Source organism: Haliaeetus albicilla, chromosome Z, assembly GCF_947461875.1.
Source record: "Haliaeetus albicilla chromosome Z, bHalAlb1.1, whole genome shotgun sequence".
NCBI classification, from domain to species: Eukaryota; Metazoa; Chordata; class Aves; order Accipitriformes; family Accipitridae; genus Haliaeetus; species Haliaeetus albicilla.
In genome coordinates, this window is record NC_091516.1 from 70,046,126 (window position 1) to 70,073,101 (window position 26,976).

At 37.0% G+C, this 26,976-nt stretch overlaps 1 protein-coding gene across 2 annotated transcripts in view; it reads right to left on the minus strand.

Annotated features, from left to right (window-relative positions):
• The window catches only part of KIAA0825 (KIAA0825 ortholog), a 253,898-nt gene that overhangs the window by 12,459 nt on the left and 214,463 nt on the right, over window positions 1-26,976 (minus strand). Inside the window, exon 21 of one of the 2 annotated variants that reach the window (XR_011323225.1) lies at window positions 250-379. The exons of the other annotated variant lie outside the window; for it this stretch is intronic. The gene's annotated coding sequence lies outside the window, so the exon portion shown is untranslated. The remainder of the gene's footprint in view (window positions 1-249; window positions 380-26,976) is intronic. 2 annotated transcript variants of the gene reach the window in all.

Here is a 26,976-nt window from a genome sequence, read left to right on the forward strand (position 1 = left end):
AAAATACATGGAGTTCTGTATTTTTTTATAGGTCTTGAGACTTCTTATGATAAATCAATACATTTAAATTTAATTTACATGTAAATATTTATTTTAATCCAAAATAAACTTACACATTTAAATGTGTTAGAATACTACCAGTAAAGTCAGTAGCGTTCTCTATACTGCGCTGCAATGGGTGGAGAAATCATGCAGTTAAATACAATATAATATCTTGCTACCAGCTCATGGAGGATTTTAGTGAATTACCTTTTTGCTTTCTGAAGTTCATGAGAGAGACAGCTGTGGATTAAGCTCTTGCAGGCAGTGAAACAATTGTTTTATCCTTGTCTAGCATGTTATGCTTCACCATGAGACAAGAAAACTCAGCAGCTGGTATCTTGTTTGCCATTTTTACAAAATAGAAGAATGTACATCTCTGTAAGTTTCACTTCATATTTCAGTTGTAAATACACTTTTTGTAACATGAGAAATCATAGAGCATGAAATGCATTTTACATCAATGTTAGACAGCCAGCTAAATCCAATGTTTGCCCATAATCTCAAGTTCTGAAAAATCTTTCAGTTTCTATGTGGGGCAATGTTTTATTTTTCTAATGGTAGTACTAAATTAAAAGGGAAATCTCTGGTAGTTTAATCAGATTGCATTTGGTTAAAATAATGTTAAAATAATTTATTTAAGACTGTGACTAACATTTTAACTCCTTAAATATTAACCATTCAAAAAAAGTCTGCTTTGTTTCAGTCATTTATGTAGTAATCTTCTCAGATTTTTTAATCTCTCTTTAATCCATCTACTAAACACATACTCCCCTGAAGGACATCAAAAAAAAGAGGGGGGCGGGCAGCCATCAAATACAGAACTACTGCACTATTGAACAAGACCCAGAGGAACAACGCAATGCATGTAAAGGTTCTGGTAGTGATATTCACCCTGAAATCACACCAATTGTGACAACATCTCTATATCTACCTAATGCAAAACAGTTCACTTGTCTTTCTTCATCCCAAATAAACAATATCCCCCTGTAGTGGAAAGTTACATTGCTTTCAGGACAATCTATGTGAAAATCAGTGTCCTTCCTCATATTCAGAAATAGATAAAACCTGAAAATTTCAATACAATTTTGCCAAATTCCTGTCTCTTACATATACACAAACACCACGAAAAATGCCCTCCCAGAATTTTCCCAATCAATAAAATAAATTCATTTATTTCCTAGAGGATATGGAGGAAGACGCCATGAGAATTATTATTTATGTTTTTAATTATCTATATGCCACAAGAATGAAAGCAAAGGAAAAAAATTAAAGGAAGACACAGCTATAAGGGATCAACAGAGTTATGCTCCTACTTCCAAAGAGCAAACCAAAAGAAGAGACAGTATTTCGAGGTACTGAAGAAATCAGTACGTGGGAAACATTTTGGAAAGTATGTCATGAGAAGAGAAGAGAAGAGAATAGAGCTCTGACTCACAGGTTAACCTGTCCCAGCTATGAAGTTAAGACATTAGAAGGATATTTAAGAAGTTTTGAACTGAAATAGAAACTTCACAAGTGTTGGAATAAAATGATGAAAGACCCTTTTCCAGGGCAAGAACACAGCTACGAAGGATGTTGTCAAGGGCAGCGGAAGGCACGCAGCAAAAATTTTAGAAGCTTTCCAGCTGCAATAAGAAAGGAGAGGTAGTATTTACCCAGCCTCCCTGTTACTGGTGTTTGCTATCCCACATCTTTGAAAAATGGTGAATCAAGCCTCACAGACACCAAGCCATGAGTTGCAGACAGCGGGAAAATAGTGCAACAGGGTGAAGCTTTCTCTTAGGTCTTTTTTTAATTTAACCTTTTTCGTTCACAATTCTAACACAGTAGAAAATTGGGAAGATCCATATCCTCAACATTTCAGTTGGTTCTTTTAAAAATATCATTAAGGTAAATTTCAATTTTTCAGTGCATTCTTACAACTCTTTCTTAACTGCATAGCTTTAAATTGCAGACATTTGAGACAATTAGGCTCATACTGACCCACCTTTGTTGAAGCTCTCACTGTATCTTATTCTGAAGATAGTCCAGTTCGTTAGGTTTCTGCAGCAGCAGGATGCCTCTTTAATTTTATTTTTAGTTTTGTGAGATTTCTTGTGTTAAACACAACTCATATACTGCTCCTCTAGGTCCAACACCATTTACAAGGCAAAAATGTTGATGTCAAAAAAATGTTAGTGTGTCAAAAAATGGGAAGATGCTCTTAATAAAGGGTTGATGACTGTTTCCAACTTGGGTGAGAAAACATATATATGTGTATGCATATATGTATACGTATGACACTTCTGATTAATTAATGATAACAATACAGACTGGTAGAGAACAGGGAATGTACTAAACAATTAAAAGAAGACTAATTATACACTTCTGAGAGTGGCAAGCTGTCAGTAGGTGAATGCAACTAGAGTGAAATGAAACCAGAAGTTTCAGACACTGAGATACTTACTCCCAAGAGCAACCTGGGATTTTAGTTCGCATAAAACTGAAAGTAAGAGCCTTATAAATTTAAATCCAATGTGAAAGCATTTGGTTTTGATGTTTTATAAGTAAATTATGTAAGTTTTTATTCAAAATAATATTTCAATATGGAATGTGGGTGGTTGGTTTTTTTCACAAATTTTTTTTTGTAACCCAAACTGATATTTTCAGATTTTCAGGGAACCAAGTATGTGTAAAGTATTTTATCTTTAAAACAAAGCATTTTGATTTTTTGCTGTTGCCTTTTAAATAATTTAAACAAAAAAACCCCAAAGCCTAATAACAATAATTTATACAGCTTCAGTTTGCTGGACTTGTGCCTTTCTCAGATTTGGACCAAAACACATTGTCTCTTAGTTTAACTGGTTAGAATCTTAAACAAAGTTTATTCACAAAAGATAATTTCTTACAATGACATTCACAGAAATAATTGTGCTAAGCTCACATGTGCTTATTGCCTGCAGATTGTATCCTGTCCCCATTCTTTTCTCTTTTAGACTATCCCCAAAACCTCTAGTGCGTGCATGAAGTTGCTTAGCTGACTCTCTGAATTAAGAACGCTGTGTGCTTGATTGTGCAAATGCATATAATATTTCAACTACATATGCATATAGCAGACCTGTATATATACATACATATATACGTAGACTCATGCAAATAACAGAGTAATGTTGCAGGCATTCAAGAGGGCAGATTTTATGGAAGAATGGGATCAATAACACTATGTCTAAGCTAAGTGCTTGGAGGTGAATATTCAAAGGATTTCATATTTGCAATCATTTTAAATAACTTGGTAATTGTCACATGAACTGAATTTAATTATTTTGAGCATTAATATAATTTTTCAAGAAAATCAAGAGGCCCAAATTCACAAAAAGAAGTATCTTATGATCACAGCGCTGGCAACATTTCCATTTCATAGATGTAAGTTTTACCCCCATATGATTACATGGTAGAGCTTAGGAACCAAAAATGCATCTACTAAAAATATCCTGCCCTTCAGATCGTGCACTACTTGTTCCCTCTCTTCACCCCTCGCCTTTTTATTTCAATTTACAAAGGCTTTCCATAATGAATGTTGAAAACCCAATGTAAATACTTTAAAGGATTAAGCTTTCAAATGTGGTTACTGTGGCATATGTATGTTCTGTAAATACAAACAGAAGATATATCTGCCGAGAAATTGTATTTGATAATTTGACAGCTTTGTGGCTTAGGAATATAAAAAATTCATATTTTGTCAACAAGAAACTTCCTCCATTTGTTAAGAAGGGGCTACTATGATAGCATAGAAAGATGACTATTTTGAAAACACAGGTTATTATGGGAGTAATATAATCCCCTACTTTTCTTAATGCATTGATTTTTTAAAAAATATTCATTTTCTTTCTTTTAGAAGAATTCCACTCAGTTCATAACTTGCAGAAAAAATGTGCATCCTAAGCAGAACATTTAGGGAAGCCAGGAAGCTGAATTTTATTGGTACCAAATGTTTTTATTAAAATTTGAGCAAACGACAGGCTGCTGAAAAAAATCTTATGTCCTTTCACGTTCATACTAAATAAAAAACCACTCCTGCCTGCGCTGCAGCCAGAATCCCCCAGTCTCCCCTGAGCATCAGGCATGCCCCATCCTGGCGTTTCGTAGGTTGGTGTTCATCTAGAGCAGGGCCACCTGGAGCAGGTTGCTCAGTGCCATGTCCTCCTGGAGTATCTCCAAGGACTCTATTACTTCCTTGGGCAACCTGGTCCAGGGTTTGACCACCTTTGGAGTACAAGAAGTATTTTTTCTTACGATTAGACAGAATTTTCTGCATTCCTGTTGTGCCCATTGCCTCTAGTCCTGCCACTGGTCTCCACTGAGAAGAGACCATCATCTTTACTCCCTCCATCAGGTGTCCATGCCCATGGATAAGGTCCCCCTGAGCCTTCTCTTCTCCAGGCTGAGCAGTCCCAGCTCTCTCAGCCTCTCTTCATTTCATCGTTATTTCACAGTACCATGTGGAGCTACCCCAGATGGCACACAAACACCACATCTCCTTCACACCTATAGAAATCCTAGCAAGCAGCCTTACCAAAGGAAACATTAGCCCCGTCATTAGTGCTGTCCCATATGGCATAGTTGTCCTTCCTCATGCACGCTGCAGCTGCATCTAGCTCTGACTACTACGCGTTCGTGTAACTAAAGATGGTCTCGTAGGATATTTCTACATGGCACGACAGAGTGTTGTAGATAAATGCCAGCGACAGCACTGAACGGGCTGCTCCCCGTTCTGCGAGCGGTGCGGTTACGTTCGCGTGGTGCTGGCTCAAGTGAAGGAGGCCATACCCGCGCTGGTGAGGGCAGGCTTTAAATGACCCTAATTTTGGCATTTTACACGTTCTTAACCTTCAGCTTGCAATTTGAATAATCTTCGAAGACAGTACATTTATACACTATCTTAAAAGTAGAGAGTGCCTTATGGAAAATGCTGACAACAGTCCAATACAGAATATCACAAGATGGTACACAAGCAAAACCACATTACAGGGAATATAATCCCAATACCATAGACAAGTAAAATAATTATCTTTTGTGCGTATTATGAGGACACCTACGCATGTTTCCAGCTGCTGCCAGAATGTACCTATTTCACTCCTGGCAGGTATATTTCCTGGCGTGACTGTATGCTTTTCAGTCGAGCTCCCTGGGAAAATGTGGTCAATGAGGGTCATGTCCCAGGCTCGGTGGAGATGGGGTTCCCTGGGTGTCCTGGCCTCCTGCCCAGCTCACAGGTTTGGTAGGGGAAAATTCCCTCGTTCAGACAGCAGTGGTCATAGTTCTTCTGCCATGTGTCAAATGCTCCTACTAGTGAATGAAAACTCCTTTAACTTCCCAAGGCTTTGGGCGAGCCCGTGGGAACAACGTCTAACCACTTCACAGGAGTCACTTGTACCCTGAGAAAAGGAAGGATGTTGCCTTTACATTACTTTGTCCATGCAAACTTGTCCCTGTGTAGAAAAATCAAAATTATTATAACTTTTGTACTAGCTGAAATAGGGTATCTCTACTGCACACCAGGACTTCATTTCCCTGTCTGACACTCGCAGGGTAAATATGGTCCCTCCAATAAAGAGTGGCATGTGAGTAGTGCCTGTATGTCTTTTCCTATAGAAAATAGATATCTAGTATAATAAAATGTCAAATCCTTTTTTTTCAGCTCTGAAGTACATTTTTGAAAGGCAACTGTATGGAAACTGTGCACTAAACAGCATGACCATTAATGGCTAATACTCAGGCAGTATTTAATTCTTTAATGGTAAAGATTGGGAAAGAATATGCCAAAAATAAAATAAAGTAAGAGATGGAAAGGCCAGGATAAATTGGCTGGTTTCCATTGTTAGATACAAAAAAATTGAATTCAACAAGCACAGAAGCCTAGCAGCTGCTTCTTATTTTATTTTCAAAACTTAGCAACTGGTTGTATAACCCTGTCTCACTCTCCCTGAGGATTACCAGGGCCAGACTGAAAATGCAACAACCAATTGATGCGGAGATACCATCTCAAAGAAGAATAAAATAATCTGTAGATAAAAATCTACATAGCCTAACAAATCAATTTCAGTCTAGGAAACAGGTGAATAAACAAATACAGAGGAAAAGATGAAGATACATAAACAGGATCTCTGTCCACAGTATGCTTCACTGTTAGTCATTTAGGTCTTTCACTGCTGTATTGCAACCCTTTACAGAAAGGTTCGCACAAGATAAATAAATAAATAATTTGTTTATGTTCAGAACTGAAAAACTAGTAATTTTCCCCAGTTCATTCCATGCAAGATAATATTGCCTATATCACTGTAGCTAACATTTACCTCCAGAAATGAGAAAGCCACAAATGCTAAGAAGAGAAACGCAAGTGAAAAGAGGACTGAAAATATTGGAAATCACTCATGCAGACCAACATCTCGCAACCAAGGTAAGCAGAGAGCTAGAAGAAATTCCCCAATAGCTATCCTGAATAAATTGGTGAAGAGCTTTGCTTTTTCTGCTTAGTTCAGGTCCACTCCTTAAACTGTTGTTAACTGGAAGAAGTTGAATAAACAAAGGCAAATTTCATCTCTTTCTGACCCATTACAAAGACTGGTGACTCTACAGAACAGCATGCTGAGCCCTGGTATGTAAAACCGATCTTAAGGAAAGTATCTATAAAAAGTTAACTCCATAAATGTATTAAATACATTTCAAAATCATGTTGATTAATTAATTTACTCAACATGCATACACATGGAAATCTTTTAACTGTAAATAGTGTTTACTACATTTCAAGATACATATTTAGAACAGTTGCTAAATAGAAGGTTGATTAAACAGAAATACTACATGGTGAAATGTCTTAATATACCTCATATTTACTGTAGCTTTTTTCCACTCCTCCATTCTTTGGAAAGTTAAATACTACTGTGCAAATATTGTTTTAAAGATTATGAGGCTCTAGTTTTTAAATTCATCCAGTAGAATAATTGAAATTACAATATTGGCTTTACTAATGCAAGCAGTGATTGAGGAATTTTCCTCTACTTAATATAAATACTAAAGGAATTGACCTATTACATTATTTTTCATTAATCTGTTAGTGTTGCATTAGCCAAAACCCTGTGGTAGAAAAAGAAAAAAACAAACATGAATATAATATGATAAAACTGAAATGATCTGAGCACAATACATCTAATATAAATTTTGTATGTCCTCCAGTGAAGATTTAATTAATTGTCTAACAGGCTAGTGAGAATAACATTTGGCAAATTATTTGCCAAACTCTCTTCTGGCATTGTTTTGTAGGGCGCATAAGCTAAGGATGGTATTGTTCAAGAGATAAAGAAAAAGGCAGTTTTACACCTTGTTGTGTAAGATATGTATGATGTCAGGAGTGGAAGTCACAGCGCGGGGAGGAGACGGATGAAGAAAAAGACACGTAAGAAAACAGTAACACCATGCAAATACTTGGTTGAGACATGTAGATTCAATTGAACTGCACAGGTTTGTTGTTGCTGTCATCTAAATGATATTTATTCCCACTGATTGTTGGAACTGGGAACTTGCTTGGGATTACGTGCATATATCTGCAACCAGGAAACTCACGAAGACATATGTTCGCAACTTTTACTGACGCAGAAAACACCAATTTGGTGAACGTTTTTTATGGATCTATACCCGCCTTTACATCATTTCCAGAAGGAAAACACATTTCGAAGCTAGAAATCAAGAAGATACCTTCACACAGTTTAACAGGTTGGCCTTCGCCAGCGAGGACCAGGGCTTACACCCCTACTCTGCCGCCTTGGTCAGGGAGGTGGGGAGATGAGGGAAGACGTGCAGCACTCTCTCCGGCTGCAATACAGCGATTCAGCAAGGATTTTTTTTAATTCCTTAACACAGGAGAAAGAAAGTGTCGCTGTGGGACAGTCTGTATCTTTCTAATTCAAATGACTCACAGGAGACATGCGAGAGTGACAGAGGAAGGGTCTCCCATGTACCGGTGAAATCCCCACCTGCCAGGCTCCTGGCTTTGTGTCTCTTCGTGATGAACTTTAAAAGGTTTGGATTTCATCTTGATGCGGGATGGGAACAGTTTCTAAATCTCAGAAATCTTCTCATGACAGGAGTATAATTTCCTCTCCTTTATCTGCCAAGTATACCGAAATCAAGCCGGTATCACATACGAAGATTTGGAAGATGCCCAAAAAAGCAGATACAGGTGGAGCCTACAGTATCTGGCAAAACGCCTATCAATTAATGCCATTTTCAGCATTTGAAACAGGAATCTGTAGCCTATTAACTTCTCTGCAGCTGCTTACACATTTTCAGAGAACATGACGCTAAGCAACAGTGTTTGATCAACCATGGTTAGGATAGATCTGAAGTAGCAAAGAGTTAAAAAAATGTAATAATTCATTGCTGTATTTGAACTCCTGGTAATGCACTTTTTATTTTTAAAAATCAGAAATCAGCACAAAGTTCAGTGCTTTCAGAAAAAGAATAATTCCTGCATAAAGAGCTGCCAAAGAAATAAAGAAATGATGGATATTACAATAAATGAGACCAGGAAGCCAAAGTTAGCGCAATGTTTCTTTCTTTTTTGAAATTCTAATTCTCTCTATATTTCTGCTCAAGGCAAACAGCATTCTTACTACATATTTGTGGAGCACCATGTGAACTTTATTCTAGGATAAAATATTAAAATAATAAATTGTTGAAAATATATTGAAATGGTTTTAATTATTCAGTATTTTTAATAAGAATGATAGATTTAGAAGTTACGAAGAGCCTTAGGATCATTAAACTGACAGTGTCTCTGGCAGCTGGCACTTGCAATGTCTATTTCATCAAGCAGTAGTTTTTTCTGTTTCTGAAGTATCTGAAGCAGCCACAGAAATGGCTGAAACCATGAAGATAGAAGTGGGCACCATGTAAAAATATGCTTTTTCTGTCTACTTACAACATTTTTTAGTGACTGAGCCACTTCAGAGGAAGAGATGAAGTGCTTGTAATGGCTACATTAAGATTTTTATGAGCCTAAGAACCTTTGAGAGGTCAAGCACAAAATGACTACAGGCCTGGCTCATTTTTATCTTGTGCTCATACAAATTGTAGTTAAATAAATGCCACACCTACTTCTTTTACCTTACAGAGTCACTGACCACCAATCTTTTTACATCCCAATTCTGCTTCTCAGATGCATTCACACTAGTGCATCAGTGTTTAAAACCAACTGCAGTACTGCAGAAAACAGACAAACCTATTCTCTTTTCAAAAAGACTCTGACCTCTCTCTTTCAGAAGATGAATAATAAGAACAAAGGGTATTTGTGCAGAATTTTATTGTCTGTCTTGAAATTTCTTTCCACTGTGAAGCTGCACACCCTAAAATCCGCACAGAAAATTTATTAGAAGACCAGAAGATACAGGTATCATGGAAGAGATTAAAACTGGTTAAGTATCTGTAGAAAAAAATACGATGGAGTCTGTGTAAAATGCCTTTAAATAGTTTCATAAAACTGACAACATGCCAAAACAGAAGAGGCAAGGTTTACGTATGGTGTAAGTTTTGCCCATGTTTGTGCCAACCACAGATAAGCTCCTCTCCCCCTCACATCCACGACTACTGCTGTAAATTCTGTGACTCGGACTGGTAGCTGTGACGAGCCAAAAGGAAATGACAGCATCAGTGACACTGCAAAATGGGAAAAAGGAAAAGGCAGAAACATAGAAACAGACACACTTAAGCAGTTCCCTTCTTTTTGGCACAGCTGCTAGATTTGCAGGCAGAGCTATCTTGAAAAATTTATAAACTAGGAATATTTACACTTGCAGAGAAACAAGGTGCAACTACTCCCTGCACAATATCGCGCCCCTGGTGAAAGATAAGGGGATTTCCTTGTGGAATCTATTCAATAGACAGACCTCCCAAGACTAGGGTATTACTGGGATAAGTAAGTGCTTGGTAAGTAATTGAAATATTTTAAAAGTTGGACTGGCTCAAAGGTCAGCATTATATCTGAAGATAAAGTAAAGGTTTAATAAGTAAAAGAATCACAAACAGGTAAACCTTAGAACAGAGATTTAGAAGAGTAGTTATCTTGGAGGAATATATCAAATAGATGGAAAGATAAATAAATGGAAAAAGTAAATTATGCAATTATTGCAAGGATGAAAATATTTCTAAGATTGAAAGCATTTTACAACTTCATGGAACTAGCTGAAATCACAAAAAAAAGAAGGCATGATGATAAAAAGAACACGACCTATATACATAGAAAGTGAGAATGAAACAAAAACATAAAAAAGGAGTTCCCAGAAAAGTTTAAGAAAGTGTTAATACTGTTTAAAAGCTTGTTTTCACAAAACCCACTTTGTTGAAACATATGAAAGAAAATAAAGGAAGAAATTATCAGATTCTGATACTCTAATCTTAAATATGTTTATGGAAGCTTTATATCAATGACATAAATCAGCACAGATTTATTTGTTTAAGCTAGAAAAAAAATTATGTGATGGTTCTGGATTAGCGTTCTTAATATCCAAAAATGGTATTGCAGATCATAAAGCTGTTAAGCATGTAAAAATCAGTGTTCACTAGACAGACATACCAACTGTGGAAATGACAGGTCATAGACTACAATTTGATTTAAACTCATAACATTTTTTCACAAAAAGAATATTATTTTAAGCATATTATTTTAAGTCCAAAAGACCTACAATTAAATGGGAAAATGGTATTAAAAATTGTAAGTGTGTTTCAATGTGAAAACAAAAAAAGAAAAAGTTGTAGTAATGCATCCAGAACCATATTTGGTACTACTAAATTACACAGCAGTGCATAGCAAAGTAAAATTAGCACCTGCTGGGAAGTTGTGTAGAAATCTGAGAACCAGACTACTTGACTAGGTAATAAAGTATGTTAAAAACAAAAAGTTTAAATACTTATAAGAAAAGTCCAAGAGACGTATACTATGACAAAAATAAAAAGATCTTGAGCCTTCCCGTATGACAGTACACATATTAGATAGGAAGATGACAGTACCTGTATGATATTATACAGGTATATACTTGCAGAGCATGAGTGCTCATGAAGTTTCTCCTTACACTTAAAAGATGGACACTGAATGAGCAACAGTCAATTAACAGAACAGGATACATTTTCATATTCTTTTGCAAAAGGAGGAGGAAAAGTTCTGAACCTAGAGCATTGCTGACACAAACCAGAGTTTGTATTAACTCCTGGCTAAAGCTGCAGGATGGAAACCGACGCGCAGATCCATATAAAGCTAAGAGCTATGAGCTCAATTTGCTGGATGAGGGCAAATATTTCAAGCAAGTACCATTACATGTTTACCCTTCTTTTATAATCTTTCCTGGGTAAGACGCTAAAGCTTTGCGCTGATCAGGCATGGCTACCTTATGGCCAGTGACCTACAAGCCAAAGATCAAATCAGGGAATGGGAATTGTTGGCACATGTTACATTATAGTTAAGTATTTTTTCCCTGAAGTACTCATTCAGTAAGTAAATATAAAGATCTGGGGTTGTGGGGAAATGCGACCCTCCTGGAGCACTCCAGCAGAAGAGATTGACCGATTTGCAGAGAGGTATTGCAGTCCTGAGAAACAACATGTAAAATTCTTTTTCACTGCTTTCTTCAGGCTAGTCGCGCTACTATTAGCTTATCTGTTCTATATTAAAGACTTGGCTTACTATGAGCTCAGTCTTCATTAATAAAAATATATCCAGACACACACACACATGAAAAAAAAAAGCAATGCAACAACTATTTATTAGATATGCAGGAGCTAAAGTGTACTGTTTCTCAACAATGAATTGTAAGGCTCAGCATGTGACAGTTAGTGCTCTTCATGTAGGTTGTGTGATAAAGTACATGATGCATTAAAAAGCCCATTTTTTCCCTTTTAACTGCTAGTTCTATAACATCCTTATTTTCCTAAATTTGCTGAGCCTCTCTCTTTCTTTATGTTGTGGTAGTGAAGCAGATTGCTGATAGCACAATACCTAGTGCAACATGTCTTCTGCAGCAAATTTGCAGGTAATTTCCTCAAACACAAAAGAGACAACACATATAGGACAGAGCTAGTCTGTAATTTAGTTCTGGATAACAAATTATCAACTTAGTCACTTCTCTAACAAAACCAAAATAATTTTTCTCTCTTAGATTGATTTTTAACTGTGCTATTACAATATTATCCAATACTACTAGTATCATGCATATTTAATTTTATTTCAGAGATAAAACATTTTGTGGAAGGAAGAGGAGGATAAACTGACACAAAATGAAACAATTCTTCATGTTAAAAATAACCGGCATGAAAACACAGTTGCGAGGAAGGTAAATTATAAAGTATGCATTTATCCAATCATTTTAAATACCATAATTACACTGACTGCTCATCAAAAGACTTTTAAGACTCATTAAAATTATAAAACATTTCTAATTAAATCCATATTTAAATGAAGTTTCTATAACGAATCTACATGGTACTTTAAATCAGACAAAAAAGTTCTGGTGAAAAATCCAATTAATTAAAGTTTTTGTAAGGATTACAGCTTAATGATGGGGGCACTGCAATTGCCTTTTAGTTAAAATTGAAGATTACTGTGTTATATCCATCTTTAGCCCCAACTTGTCCATAAAATAATCAATCTTCATGAAATTTCACAGGACAAATATTATTTTAGTATACAATGATTTTTTTTTTAATAGTAACCTTCCAATTTAACAATTGATGCAAGTGCTTTTAGGGTTAACACTATCTTATATCTGATTTAATTGATGCTATTAGAAGGGGAAGAGGACCTGTGTTCTTATTAGTCAAAACCAGTCTGAGGCACAAGCATCCACTCACACGCTCTGTTAGTCACTACCTTTTACCAGTTCCAGACATGGGTGCCCATTTGCCAGCCAAAGTACTGAGGAACTGAGCTTTTGTCCAGTGCATTGGGATGGTCCAAGAACAGTGCTGTAGGGATGGCCCCAAAGTACCCTTCTTCTTTCAGATCGCAGTCTCCAGTCTTGAAGGATTTATGTCAGGGTCCCTCTTCTGATCTCAAATGGCTTTACCATTTCTCAGTTTTATCAACAGCACTGCCCTTTCTCAATCTTACTACTAGCATTGCTCCTTTTGTTCTTCCTAGTGGTGTCACTCTGGTGTGACATTGTCTGCTAAAGCTCTTTATTGTCTTATGCTGAGGACTGGACCAGTGGGCTTTCACAAGACACCGGTCTTCAGCCAGGTTCCGTAGGTGAAACTGCTCAATACCGTACACAAACATTCTCCATCAGAGTCTGAACGCATTCATTCATATTCACCATCAAAGTTGGAAGGCATCTCTAGAGGTCATCTAGTCCAACCCCTCCCTCAAAATGAGTGTAACTAGATCAGGTTGCTCAGGTCTGTGTCCACTGAAGTCCTGAACCCCTCCTGAACCCCCTCCTTTTAGCCAACCTGCTCCACTGCTTGACCACCCTCAGATCCAGCATAAATATGGGCAACTATCCTCGCCCATTCACAACCTTTGTTGAACTGCATGTAATGATTTGTTAACTTTTTTTTGGTTTGTTTTTAATTGTAGACCCAGTTCTAGCAAACAAGAAAACATGCAGCTGTGGAATAATTTTCTATAAGTAAAAAAGAGAGACATGGCAAAGTTTGGCTTTTTCTCCATATATTTCAAATGAACAGCAATTAAAGCTGTAGCTTTGTTTAAGGATGCAGAAATCCAGCGTGGAAGCCCTCATTGGCATTTGGTGATACTCAGGAGTACGGTCCCTCCCGTGATCTGATGAAACAAAGGAAACCTCAGGGAACAAACTGTAAACAAGGAGAAGCTTCCTTGCTACTTCTCCCTGTAGAAACATCACCTGCAGAAGAGGTGAAGACATCCTTTTGCAAAATGAAGAACCTATTCAAAAGAGGTTGAAATTCATGGAGCTCCAGAAGCATAGGAGGAAAGCGTGTAGATAAGATGGCAAAAGAAGAATGACATGCTAATGTGAAAAAGGAAGAAGGTCTGTATATAGGTAAGGGCAAAGCTACACTCATCTATGAAAATGGGAGGAAAAAACATACGTCTCTGAAGAGCTCAGAAGGGGATCCAGTCAAGGGAATTAAAACTGCTTCCTTATAAAAGCACAGGCAATGCAGTTCTTCAGCTTTCTGTACGGAGATTTCCAGTGGCACAAGAAACCCCTACAGCTGAATTTTAAATATATTCTTCTCAAAACAGCCACATAAAGAAATATATCTCTACTTAACAGACTGTGAAAACAAGGCACAGAAAGATTACAGCGGGCAGAGTTCACAGTCTTCTAAAATGTGCGCTCTGGTTTTCAATGAAGAAGTAAAGGAAGGAAATGATCCTTCAGCTCCAGTTTTCCCCATGTGCTCTACTTACTCTGTTTGCTGCAAATGATTTCGTTAGAAATAAAGAGACACTACATTCATAAGGATCAGTTTGGGCAGTTTCACTCTGTTACGATAGTGGTGACTAAAGAGATGTTTCCTCTGGCTTCGCCATCCCTCCTGGTCATGGTGCCAGGCAAGTTTTTCTAAAACCGGACCGTACTTCAGCTGGGGAGAAGGTGGTGTGGCAGAGATTCACTTCCAGAACTCAATTTCAAACAAAGGATTTTTAATAAGGAATATCAGCATGTGGATACTGTGAGTGGTCAGAAGTTTCCTCCAGCTTTCCCAGCTCTTGACTGCCTGTATTCCAGCAGCAACAGCTCTGCCCAGCCCAAGTGAAAAGAAGGACACTGCCTAGCAGATCTCATTAAACGGTCGTGTTTAGCAGATTCTGACATTTTAGACAAAATAAGGTAACAGAGAGAGTAATTGATATCTTGAGTTATTTTGCAGGATTTTCAGTCTACATTGTTTGCAAACTATGTGATTGTTGCCTTCATACAAGATATTTACTTTGTCATTTTTCCCCCTTCAATCCATCCACGTTTGAAATTGCTGCCCTTGATATTCTTCTTTTTCCTTTTTCCTTTCTTTCTCACCCATCTTTTTTCCAGATGCTCAACGGGCAAACGGCAACAAGTTAGACCTGTCTCCCTCCATACACACCTTCTTATGTGTGTGTTTACCAACAGAATTATAAGAATGGTACAGTTTAGCGCAAAAAGAACTACAGATGTGAAAAAACAAAAATGAGCTGCAGTTTTAGCAATCAACGCTTGTAATAGACTACATAAATTCTACTGTACACAGAAATAACAAGAGCTTCTTGAACCCTCCCAGTGATTAATTAGGAAGCCTGTCTTACAGATTTTTCTCTCAGGTGTAGTAACCTCGTGGACCTTACCATTAAGAACTAATAAATAAATGCTTGGTTAAGCAAAAACTGGTTGATAGGCAGTGAAAAAGAGCAATGATCTTGGTTTTTATGCAAGACAGTTATCCTGTCATGTTACCTTAGAGGACAAAATAATACCAAATAAAAATAAAAATTTCAAGTGCCTGGTATAATGAATTATTTAGAAAAATTCATTCCTACATTTCTAATATTAATGCAACATGCAGGAAGTATGAGCTGAAGGTGCATACAGGGTACACTCTTTTCATACTATTTTTAGATTAGCTGCACCAAAAATCTGAAACGAAAACAGAGAGGAAACCTACAAAAATTCTTAACTAGTATAGACAAACCACGTGTATTTTATGTCAAAATATGTCTGTATATTGAAAGATAATATTGGGTTTTTACCTTTAAACCACTGTATTTTCAGGGTGCTTCTAAGGATCAGAGTGTGATACAATTACCTTAAAGGAGAGGAGATGGAGATTCCCTTTAAAGGAACCTTGACAGTATATAAAATACACTGACATAATTAACTCTTCTCACAGATTACCTGGCACATTACATTTTATATATTTGCCTCTGTATTGCATGTTATGATAATAAACCATCATCACACTTGACTTTTTTTACACAGATCTCCTGACATAATATACAAACAGGAAATTCGAGATTACCTAAAAGATGTAATAACTCCAGTTCTGCATCCTTTGTTTTGCATTTTCTTAACTAAGTTATAATTTAAGATGATTAGAAGAGAAATAAATACAATTCATAGACATTTAGATTGCCAAATATGTATTTCCTCATTAAATCTGAGGTCACTTAAACCGTATCAGTAGATATGAGAGCCTTGGACTTGTTCTGAGTAAATAAAAAATATTGTCTTAATAGATGAAATAGAACAATTTTTTAGAAGTGTTGTGCAGGAAAACCTTAATTCTGTCATTTACATATCCTGTCATATAGAATCCTTACTTGTGCAAGCACAAATTATTTTTTGTACGTGTAGCAGGGCTTAAACGTTGAATTTTCAGTGCCATAGTAGAGATGCCCGTGTGCCAGAGAAGCAGGCTGTTATCCCCGGTGGGCTGCTCACCCCCAGCCTCTGGAAGAGGAAGATGTGTGTGGCCACCGTTCCTATCTGACAGCTGCTGACGGATGCAGGAGCTGCGGATGGCCATCAGGAAGGGGGTGACGCAGAGGGGTGCGATATTTGCGGAAACTGAGACAACTCCTGCTCGCTTACTGATTTCTGAAGCGTTTCAGAGGGTATTAGCGATTTTCCCCTCAGGTAGAAAACCCAGATTCTCCACTTTTCCAAGTTAACAATGGAGGGAGACAGGATGCAAAGGAGGGGGCTACCACGGGAGATTTTGTTCCAGTGCACACCAGACAGGAGACATGTCTACTTTACAGTTTTTCTGAAGATAAAAGGAACTTGCCCTCTCTGGTTGTTTCTGCCCTCTCTTCTCCCTCCAGGGCAATGGACAATATGAGAAGAAAGTGCCAAAGTCCACAACATCTGAAGCAATGCTTAGCTGGTCAGGTCAGGATGCTTCCATTCAGAGGATTCAAGGATCGCTGCTTAAGAGGATATCTGACTTTAAATACAGACAGCAGAATTTCTTAGGAAACAAAAATCATATTAAAAAAAAAAAAGAGTAAAATGTATGCAAAACCCTTAGAGTCAGATCTCAATATTCTTTTAATTTTTTTTCTATAGAAATAAAACATAAATAGAGTTGATAAAATAAACGGGGCAGGCTTTTCATATCCTGCAAAATAAAATATCCGTCTGTATTCTGAAGCAGCATGAGATGTCAGATGCTAAGCACATCAGTGGGCCTTGGCAAAAGTAAATTTAAATAAGATATGAACTGTGTTATGCACTGGTAGGAAGCACATAAATTAATTTGACCTGTCAGATGAAAGTTGAAGGGGGTGTGCCCAAGCTTAAATAAATCCTCACGCTGCTTTTACTAATTAACATCTGTAAAAACCTACCCCTCCTGAAAGCACCCTTAATATTTCACTTATTTCTTCTTCCAAGCTCTTTTCTGTACCTGGAGTTACATGATGGAAATTATATTCCTGAATTTCTGACGTGGCTGCATGTTAATCCTTCTTGTGTTCCTTAATTTTGAAAGCCATGTTTTGACAGCTCACACCCCCCCTGCCCCCCGCCTTGATTAATGCCTTGTAGGAACCCCTATATGCCTTGCCTGTAAGTGATCTAATTTTGTGCGGGAATGCCTGGGCTGGTACGTTGAACCGATTCACCACCCAGGTGGCTACATTTGGACTAAATGAGCTGTGAAGAGCTTCATCTAGGGCCATCGCAGTCTTTCTTCATGTAGCCCCACAGTATGCAGCCACTGCTCCAAACATGATTTGTCACAACCCATCAATAGAAAATAAATTATTGCCATTCTTGCTTGTCAATGGGCTTGTCTTCACTTCGGCTGGCCTAATGATTGGAAGCTCAAAGGGAACATTTCCAGCCTTTGTGGAGCATGATTATGACTGAGCACACTACTCCCCTATGCATCCTGGCCAGTAAAAACATGTAGGGAAAGCAAATTATTTCAATGTTTTGCACCGATGATTAGAGCATTAGCCATGAATGCTACAGAAGCTTATATTTGACAGTCAAGACTTGTTCAGTTCTGACATTTATTCGCTCATTTTAATGCCACTAGTAAGTGCAAGGTTGCGGCATTCATGTATGTGCAAAGAACTTATCATAATGCTAGAGTGCAAAAATATGAGTGAGGAGAATGACCTTGGCAAGATCATAAATCTTTAAGGCAAAGAGATAAACTATATATAAAATTGAAAAAGCTAATTTAAATTTGTTTTCACAGTTGTAATTTTCTCAGACATGTAAATATGTCTGAAAAAGTATGGCTGCAAAAATGTTGAAATGGCAGCTTACGTCTCAGAATTCTTCTGCTGAATTTAACAAGAAGTTGTAGCTGACCTCTTTGAATGAACACTGTAACAATATATCAGCTTTTAAAAATCACTTTGTTTTCCTTAGGCCACAGAAAAGAGAATGAAATGGCTCAAACAGATGGTATTAATTTGGATTTTGAAATTCAAAGACACTGTAGGTCAGAAGGTAACTGCTGTAACCACATAGGCAAAAGCATGGATAGGATGTTCTCCATAACGGATACATCTGGATCACAGCGGGAAGAAGCCCAAAATTATCTGTTCTAATCTGCAGTATATAAATAATGTGGCTTGAGGCCATACCCAATATTATTTTACATTTGAAATATTTTTTTTAAGAGATTGACCTGTATCAGTATTAAGAGAAGAGGGAGAAATGTCTCCTGTTCATCTTACTAAAGAAGGCACTCAATCGCATTCAGCAAAGATGCACTGGACAAAATGAGATACGTTCTTCAAATAATTATATGTGTATTTTCAACAATGGCCACCTAAACTGTAGTTTAAAAAAAGGTGAATATTCAAAGCCTCAATTACGGGATCAAGTTTTGCTAACTGAGCACCTGGAATTATTAAGGGCGAAATCACTGTGTAAATGATGTACTTTATCATTACTTGGGATTTTTCATAGAAATGGTTTTTTTTGTTTCTTCTAAACACAGCAATTCATGCGAATGTTATGTCTTTACAATACAATCACAAAATACTCAGTATTTTTGTTAAAACAGTGGTGCCAGCCTACAACCCATCAGCCATCGTATGCCATAGAAGTAGTGCACTGAGTGGATGCTAGGTGTGTGAAAGGACTCGATATATGATAAGGTACATGCACCTGGCCCTAGGAACGCCTAACATATAGTGGGTTAGTGGCATGACTTTCATCCACGATGAACCACGTGAACTGCTCCAGCAGAAAAAGTGAGTGCTGCTCATAGAATTGTGCTCCTTGGAGCGATGAGACTGCATAACAAAACCATATTCTCCTACTTTGCAGGAAAGGCTGAACACATGCAGGCTAAAGACTCAGCAATAAGAAGGTAAGTTAAAATAAACTAGAATTATTTCTTTAAATCTTACTATACTCAACTGCTGCTTGGGACTGTAAGTGCTTTAGATACAAAACCAATATATAAAACCATAACACAGGAGGTCATTATTTTGCATATCTGTAAGACTGTACAGCTATGTAGTCTGTTGCAGAATTGAAAACAAAAACTGAGCTAGAAATGATACTAAAGAACCAAAGATTACACCGATAGATGTTTTCATTTACATATCAACTCCACTATTTCAGTAATCTGAAGTTGAAAATTGTGTACACAACAGAGAGAAACAGCTAGACAAAAGTTATATTAAAGAGAAACTAAATCCTTCTGTTTTACAAACACTTTCTGAACAGCCTGTCCAAAATATTCAGTGTCCTGCTTTCAATTCACCCCAGAAAAGGCTAACTCATTTAGAAGTGGTTTTCCCCCTTATCTACTAGATAATGCTCCAGCATAACCAGATAGATGAGTACAATATCTGTCACAGATACAAAAATTTTGTTAAAAGGTTTAAAGTCAGGTACAAGTTTGAAAATGCTGGAATTAAGGTTAACTCTGAATTTTAATGATTAAGTTTCATACGCCTTTTTTCTACCTCTGTCTTTCTGGGGCACAGAACAGAGATAAATCACTTACTGTGTAGTATTCAATACTGTATTGTCTACTAAGCATTCAACAGATGACCTTATATCTACTTTACCACACACTTCAAAGCTTGTATTATTATCATTATTATTAATTTTCTCTCGGGCTTTTCTGTTGCAGGTATCACTCTCCAGGTGCTTTACAAACACTGAAGAAAACATTTATACAACGTACTTTGAGATGAACAGATGCTACCCTATTTAATGTATCGCCACACTGGGACAGAGATGAAAACCAAATTTGAGTTCCCAGTTTGAGACACCATTAATGCACTCTTAGAGAATACTTAGCACCACACATTGGTTTTCTGTCTGAAAGAACATCTTCCAGTGATTCTATCTACAACTGTGAACACTCACATCTCCTCCAAGTAACACATCGTACTCTCCACTTCAAGTAACCTGCTCTGAACCCTGCACAAACTCTGTTGAAGCGGCAATGTGGAAGAATTCAGCCCATCGTTCAAGCACTAGGATCCTGTCTCTTTCCGCAGCAGCCTGCCCGTTCGCACGTTCCAACCTCAGTAGTAATGAAGCAGAGGTTATTTGTAGAGCAGTTCCGTTCACTGTACAACCATGGTCCAGCAACGGCACAGCCCATGCTCTTCACAGAGTGAAGGTGTAGTTACATGAAAAGAAGGAAAAAGTACTGAATCCTGTAATTAAAGCTGTCCTCTATTGTAAGCAGAAAATGCTCACATGTCTCAGTAACAGCTTTGCAATACTCTGTACAGATATATGTATCTGAGAATAATAAATTTTTGCTAAGAGTATACCAAGGATATACCAAATATCTAACTGTATATTTGGGTGAGCTTTTAACTTTAGATGGTAATAAGATGAAGCTGAATTGGAAATTTATAGCTTAATATAGCAGAATTTTGTAAAAATTATCCAATAACAATAGTTATTCTATCTCTTGACATAACAAAACAAAATGTTAGATATTACTTTTCCTATTATATTTTCATAATACCCTGCTACTGTCATCAGAAGCATAATAGAAAAAGACTTCACTGTGCATACATTATGTTCTTTTGATTAAACAGGTGCACTGGAATTTCAATCATTTTAAATCATAATTAAATGCCTCATTTTTTCATTGCTTTTTTTTATAAACACATTTTGGCAATTAAATTCTGAAAGGACATTTTTTTTCTTACTCCTTTTTTAAAAGTTATGTTTCTAAAGAATTAGAATAGACAGATTTATTCATTCTGGAAAGGTGGAAGACCTTACTGAGAGTGATCTGATTGTACTATTCATAAAGAGAATGACTCCTCCACATCATCCTTAGTTTTACTTTACACCCTCACAATACTTTTGAGTTGCTTAAAGTTGCTCATAATTTACAGGTTTCTAGATCAAATAAGAATGAAAATCCTAAAACACTGAGGTGAAATGACAGCACTTTAATATCCACTTTATAAGGAAAGTTGTTTATGACAACAACCTGGGTAAAAAAATTGGCAAAGCACAGCTAAATACTATTTGGGTAAGAAGTTGCTATAGTAGAATAAGATATATTTAAATGAATTTAATCTGAAAAAACCCCAACAGCCTATATGTTCAGAAATTACTACAGAATTTAGAAATTCTAAGTGATCTTCTAGAAGGTCTGCATTCTGTGGTTAGATGCTCAACATCATTTTCTCACAGGCTCAGAGTCAAGCCTTTTAGAAGCATCTGGAAGGTAACACACAAAAAATTCAACAGAAAGTATTATTGACATTTAAAAGGATGGGCCAACATGACAGCAGTCTAACCACAAACAAAAGATAGGACTACTCTCACATTTTGCCTTCAGATAACACGCACTGGCTCTGGAGTGAGTTAATGCAACTAATGTTCAGATACAGTGTTCAGAAGGATGCAGAGTTTAAACACTTGAACAGCCTCTGGTTGGCTTATTTTTAGTGCCCTGACTTGTGTTATAAAAAGGTAAGAAGGAAAAAATAAAATACCTACCACTGAAGAGGCACATATGATAGTCTTATTGTACTTGTTCCAGTTAATGAAAAATACCTTACTTGTTTATCACAAAAAACATGATCCACCCCCACCAAGAAATAATTTTTGGCTTTAAGCTTTAGAGGGAGGCTATCATCTTAGTGTCTTTAATAGCAAAGTTTACCATTTCTGTGTGTTTGACTACACGTTGCAAGTTCCATTCACCTGCCTTCAGGTACAAGCCACTACTACATTTTTCTAAAGCATACTATTTAGGGCAAGAAATGAAAGAGAAGATTAAACTGGGAAAAAAATGAATTACTTGTACTGGCATCAAAACAAAATATCCGTGGGCTTTATAGAGCTGGCATGATAATTATAATAAGGATAAATATTGAAGAGAACTATAGCTTCCATATCTGGACTTCAGCAACACATTACAGGCTAATAGTGTGTATGAGCAATATTATATGATGCATATATGGCAATAAAATTCATTGGAAAGGGCGCATTGCTGCTAGCAGAGTGGTCTAGAAAACCTCAGGTTTAGCTGTCCCTGTGGCTGAGACAGAAATGGATTGGTTAATCTTTCATTGTATTAAAAAGGTCATCTTGCTTCTTAAGATTTTAAGAAGTAACAGAAGGAAAGTACAGCAGGTTGTTTACAGGCATGCAATAATCACACCGAGACTGGCATTTACAGAGCCACCAAAAATCATCATTTCACTGTAACATCTAAGTCTTTTCTTGCAAATTTCAAGTTACAAAAGGTGTTAAGTATGTGTTTATATAATAAAAACCTAATCTTGAATAAGTACCTAAAAAAAATAAATTACACAGGTTTCTTCTTGCAGTATTCAGGTGACCTTCAAAGAAAAAAAGAAAGAGTCCTTGAAGAACAGTATGCAATCTTAGACTATTCAGCCTATGTGTGTTTTCCCAAGTATGATTTTTAAAAGAAACTATTAAATCATTCTTCTCAATGTAATGAAATTTAATGGTGCATGAATGCTAAATCCCTTACACCTGAAACTGAAGACAACTGTGTTGTTGATATACACATCTCTATATATGTAATGCAAACATATATTTTAAATAATGTTATTATATAACATTTACTTGTAAAAATACATTGGGTTTAAGCAAGATCAACCGTTTTATGATTTGAAGAGGTGCCTATAGTATTCTCGGTAGTTCTGAGCAAGAGCTCAGATATTAAGACAAGAGTTAATCACAACGCTCTTTTAAAGGATAAAACTACCTTCTTTAATTATTACACTGAGGATTTTGTAATTCAACAATATAGTCCTACTAATAATTCTGTCTAGAAGAAATTTGCATGTTTTAAATTGGAGACATTTTAAAATACCATAGTTAAATCCTGATTGTAAGCGAAAGTTCTTTTTTAGATTTATTTCAGCTTCTATCAGGTGGCATTATTTTTCCAATAGTCACTAACTCCATACATCTCATTTGAAGCAGCTATGTCCAACCTATAATTATTTTCTTCTAATTAGAGTAATTCATGGTTAATTATTCAAAACGATTCTTCTTCAAAATCAAACCCATTTCTTGCCATGGCACTTTTAAAATGTAAGATACAAATAAAATACTCCTCAATGCAAATTTTTGCAATAAAAGAATGTCTATTTTGCTTTCTTAAAATAGCACTAAAATCTTTGTATAGCAGTAAGGACTCTGATAATACCAAAATCATAGACAAATTATTTGCTGCTGTATAGAAGCACATATTTCCATGCATACAGTGCCCTGCATAGGATTGGTGTCTTTAATCTGTAGTGACCAGGCTAGAGTGTTTTTCTGTGTGTGGGAGGCTCTGACAGTGGTCCTGAGACCTCAAAAACACTGCAAGAACTCAGAATTTCCTACAGTCTTGTGAAAGATCTGATCAAATCTCACTTAACTATAGCTTTGCTTATTCATAGTTGGTGTAAATTTAATTTGATGTAATAGAGTCACACCTTACATGAATAAGGCTCCGGAGAGACATTATTGCAGTCTTGCAATATATAAACAAGGCTTATAAGAAAAGTGGAGAGAGACTTTTTACCAAGGCCTGAACTGACAGGACAAGGGGCAAGGGTTTTAAACTGAAAGAGGGTAGATTTAGATTAGATCTAAGGAAGAAATGTTTTACATTGAGGGTGGTGAAGCACTGGAACAGGTTGCCCAGAGAGGTTGTGGATGCCCCATCCTTGCTGGCAGTGTTCAAGGCCAGGTTGGATGGGGCTTGGAGCAACCTGGTCTAGTGGAAGGTGTCCCTGCCCATGGCAGGGGGGTGGGAACTAGATGGTCTTTAAGGTCCCTTCCAACCCAAACCATTCTGTGATTTTATGGTCCTATAATGTTGTATGTTACTCTGCATTTTGAAGTGTTACTGGGAAGTCCAAATAGTTACTCACTGTCTCCATAAGGTTTCTCTTCTGACCACCTTTAAGAATGAACTGGTGAATGGACTGAAATTATTCCTTCAATTGGCTGGCCCAGTTGGTGAGTGCTGCTGGTTCTCACTTGATGTGCAATATAAAGTTTTTCATGGCTAAGTCCATCAGATAAACTTCATAAAAACTCATCAATAGTTTCAGGAACTCTGTCCTGCAGTTTTTAGCAATTAAATGATCAGCTGAAATTTTTTACCATACTCCTGTGCATAGTCATCTCTAAATTTACAAGGATCTCACCACTTACACCAAGAGATAAAATTAAGCACTGATTTAATAACCTTGTTTTGACAATCAATTGCATGCTACATCCCTGCAAGTTCTTTTTGGACTGTGAGTTGCAAAACAGTGTAATTTGCATGACCAAGGCTAAATCTGTTGAAAACAGTTTAAAAAATGGATATATAAAGCAGAAGATATAAACTGCAAAACTGTATCATGTTGCATTTAGTAAAATAACTTTTCTGACTGATTTTTTGACAGATTGAATATTTTATCACATCAGTTCCAAAATCCAGAAGCAGCATGCTCTGAGGCACTTTTGATATTGTATTTCTGCTTGTTTTACATTTCATTTCACCTATATCTCTCAAAGGAGATCAAATTAGTCATGAAGATCCAAATTTCAGTAACATATGGAACAGCATTATTACATGGATGAATTTCTAGAGGAACTCATCGACTTTGGCGGAATATGATTATTTCTATTTTTTCAGCCAATTTTTCTCTGTAAAGATGATGTTATAGGAAAACTACTTGTAGTAACTTGTTAGTGCAGTGCCATGACAACTGAATTCAAGAAGCCATGGCTTGGTTTTCTGAAAGTATTAATGGTGTTTATAGTCTCATTGACCAAACCTGATGTAAGCACATAAAAATCCACACTCATAAACACATACAACAAACCAAAGTACTGCGTTAACAAAAGATATGCAAGAAAACCAGTCTGTATTATTATCTAGTCAGAAAGCTCCTGCATTGTCAGAGTTTATTTATGGCTGCACAATAAAGCACAGTGATAAGGCAGTCCTACACATTTTCAAGATAGGTAATATATTAAGAAAAACAGTCATCTCTTGCCCCCAGATTCAAGTAAATCTGTGCTGGGTTTTATTCTATGTTGCTACATGTATCTGAGTTATCTAGCATATAAAAATATTGAGTCCTATAAGAACATGGTGGAGGACAGAATTCACCATATCTTTTTGTTGGAGCAAACAGAACTTTTTATGTTCTTTTGTGGCAGAAATACAGTTCATTTCATTTTGAGAGGCCAGGCACACTGCAGCACGCCCTTTTTAAACTTCAGCTTCTTGTTACAAAGACCCAAGAAGTTATTTCTTGGTCCATACAAGAACATACCCAAAAATAATAACAGCAAAAGATACAAAATGCTACCTTCAGAAATCACCATGGTGGCATCAGTGTAACATTTTCCTCACAATTCTGAAGCACAGATAAAAGCCAGGGCTTGTAAGTCCCATATCCTATCTTGGAAGTATTTCTCCATAATTATGCACACAAAAATGATGTATGTGCCTGCCTTCAAATCTGGCCTTGAATCCCTAGAAAAATCTAGTCCATTTTTAGTAGCTTTGTAGAGTAACTCTTTCTGGTACCCAAATAAGAGGAATTCCTAGTTATCTGCTACTTCTTTCTGTGAGTTGCAGAGCCTCATCGTTTTCCTCCAGCCCCCAAAATGCTTGTCTTAGGTTTTTTCCAGTGAAAGATTTCCAGTAACATAGCTTTCCCACAAGATGCCTTCTCTAAGCAGCGTATTTTAAACAAAGTTGTTTGAATTCTTTTGTTACTAGACATCAACTACTGCAGGAAAAGGAAAAAAAAAAATCACTTTGTAGAGTTTGTTTGCTTTCACATCATGGCCCACTCGTATCTATTTAGCATCTGAAACTTCCATTGCTATTCTGCATGTGTCATTGCCTCGTTTAGCCTTTCTTTGTAACGCCTGTGTCCTCCACTCAGCTGGCTGGAGGACCCCTTCAGAGGCTCTGGACTTGACCAGGCTCTAGAAATGTCTATGTTCCTTATCAGAATCACCTCCTATGATAAGAAAATGGCCTCTGTCCCTGATGAATCAAAATGAAGAAGCAGTGCCAGATGTTTCCAAGGACAAGGCTCCAAGAGAAAACCTCCCTGAACTGTTGCTGTCAGCTCTTATTAGATCCTGCCTTGAAAGAAAGCTTGGCAACCAAACACCTGGTCACAATCAGTACTGCTGGAGACTGGGCAATCATCTTGACTAGCGGGTTAACAAACCCCAGGTATATAAGAGCTGGTTGTTCTCTGCTGTTCATCACGGCACCAGGCTGAAGTAGCATTTCTGCTTAACATTGCCTCCTTTGCCCTTACTCCCGCTTGCCCACCCAAAGTTCTGTCCTAATCGATCTTTCTCCAGCCCTGAAATCTTCTTGTCCTGTAGCACAAATGTCCAGGAATCTTTTGTCTTACACTGGCCTCTGACAAACTTTTCTACCTTATCTTTCTGTTTGATATACCCTTTGGCTTCTCCAGCTTCCTCACTC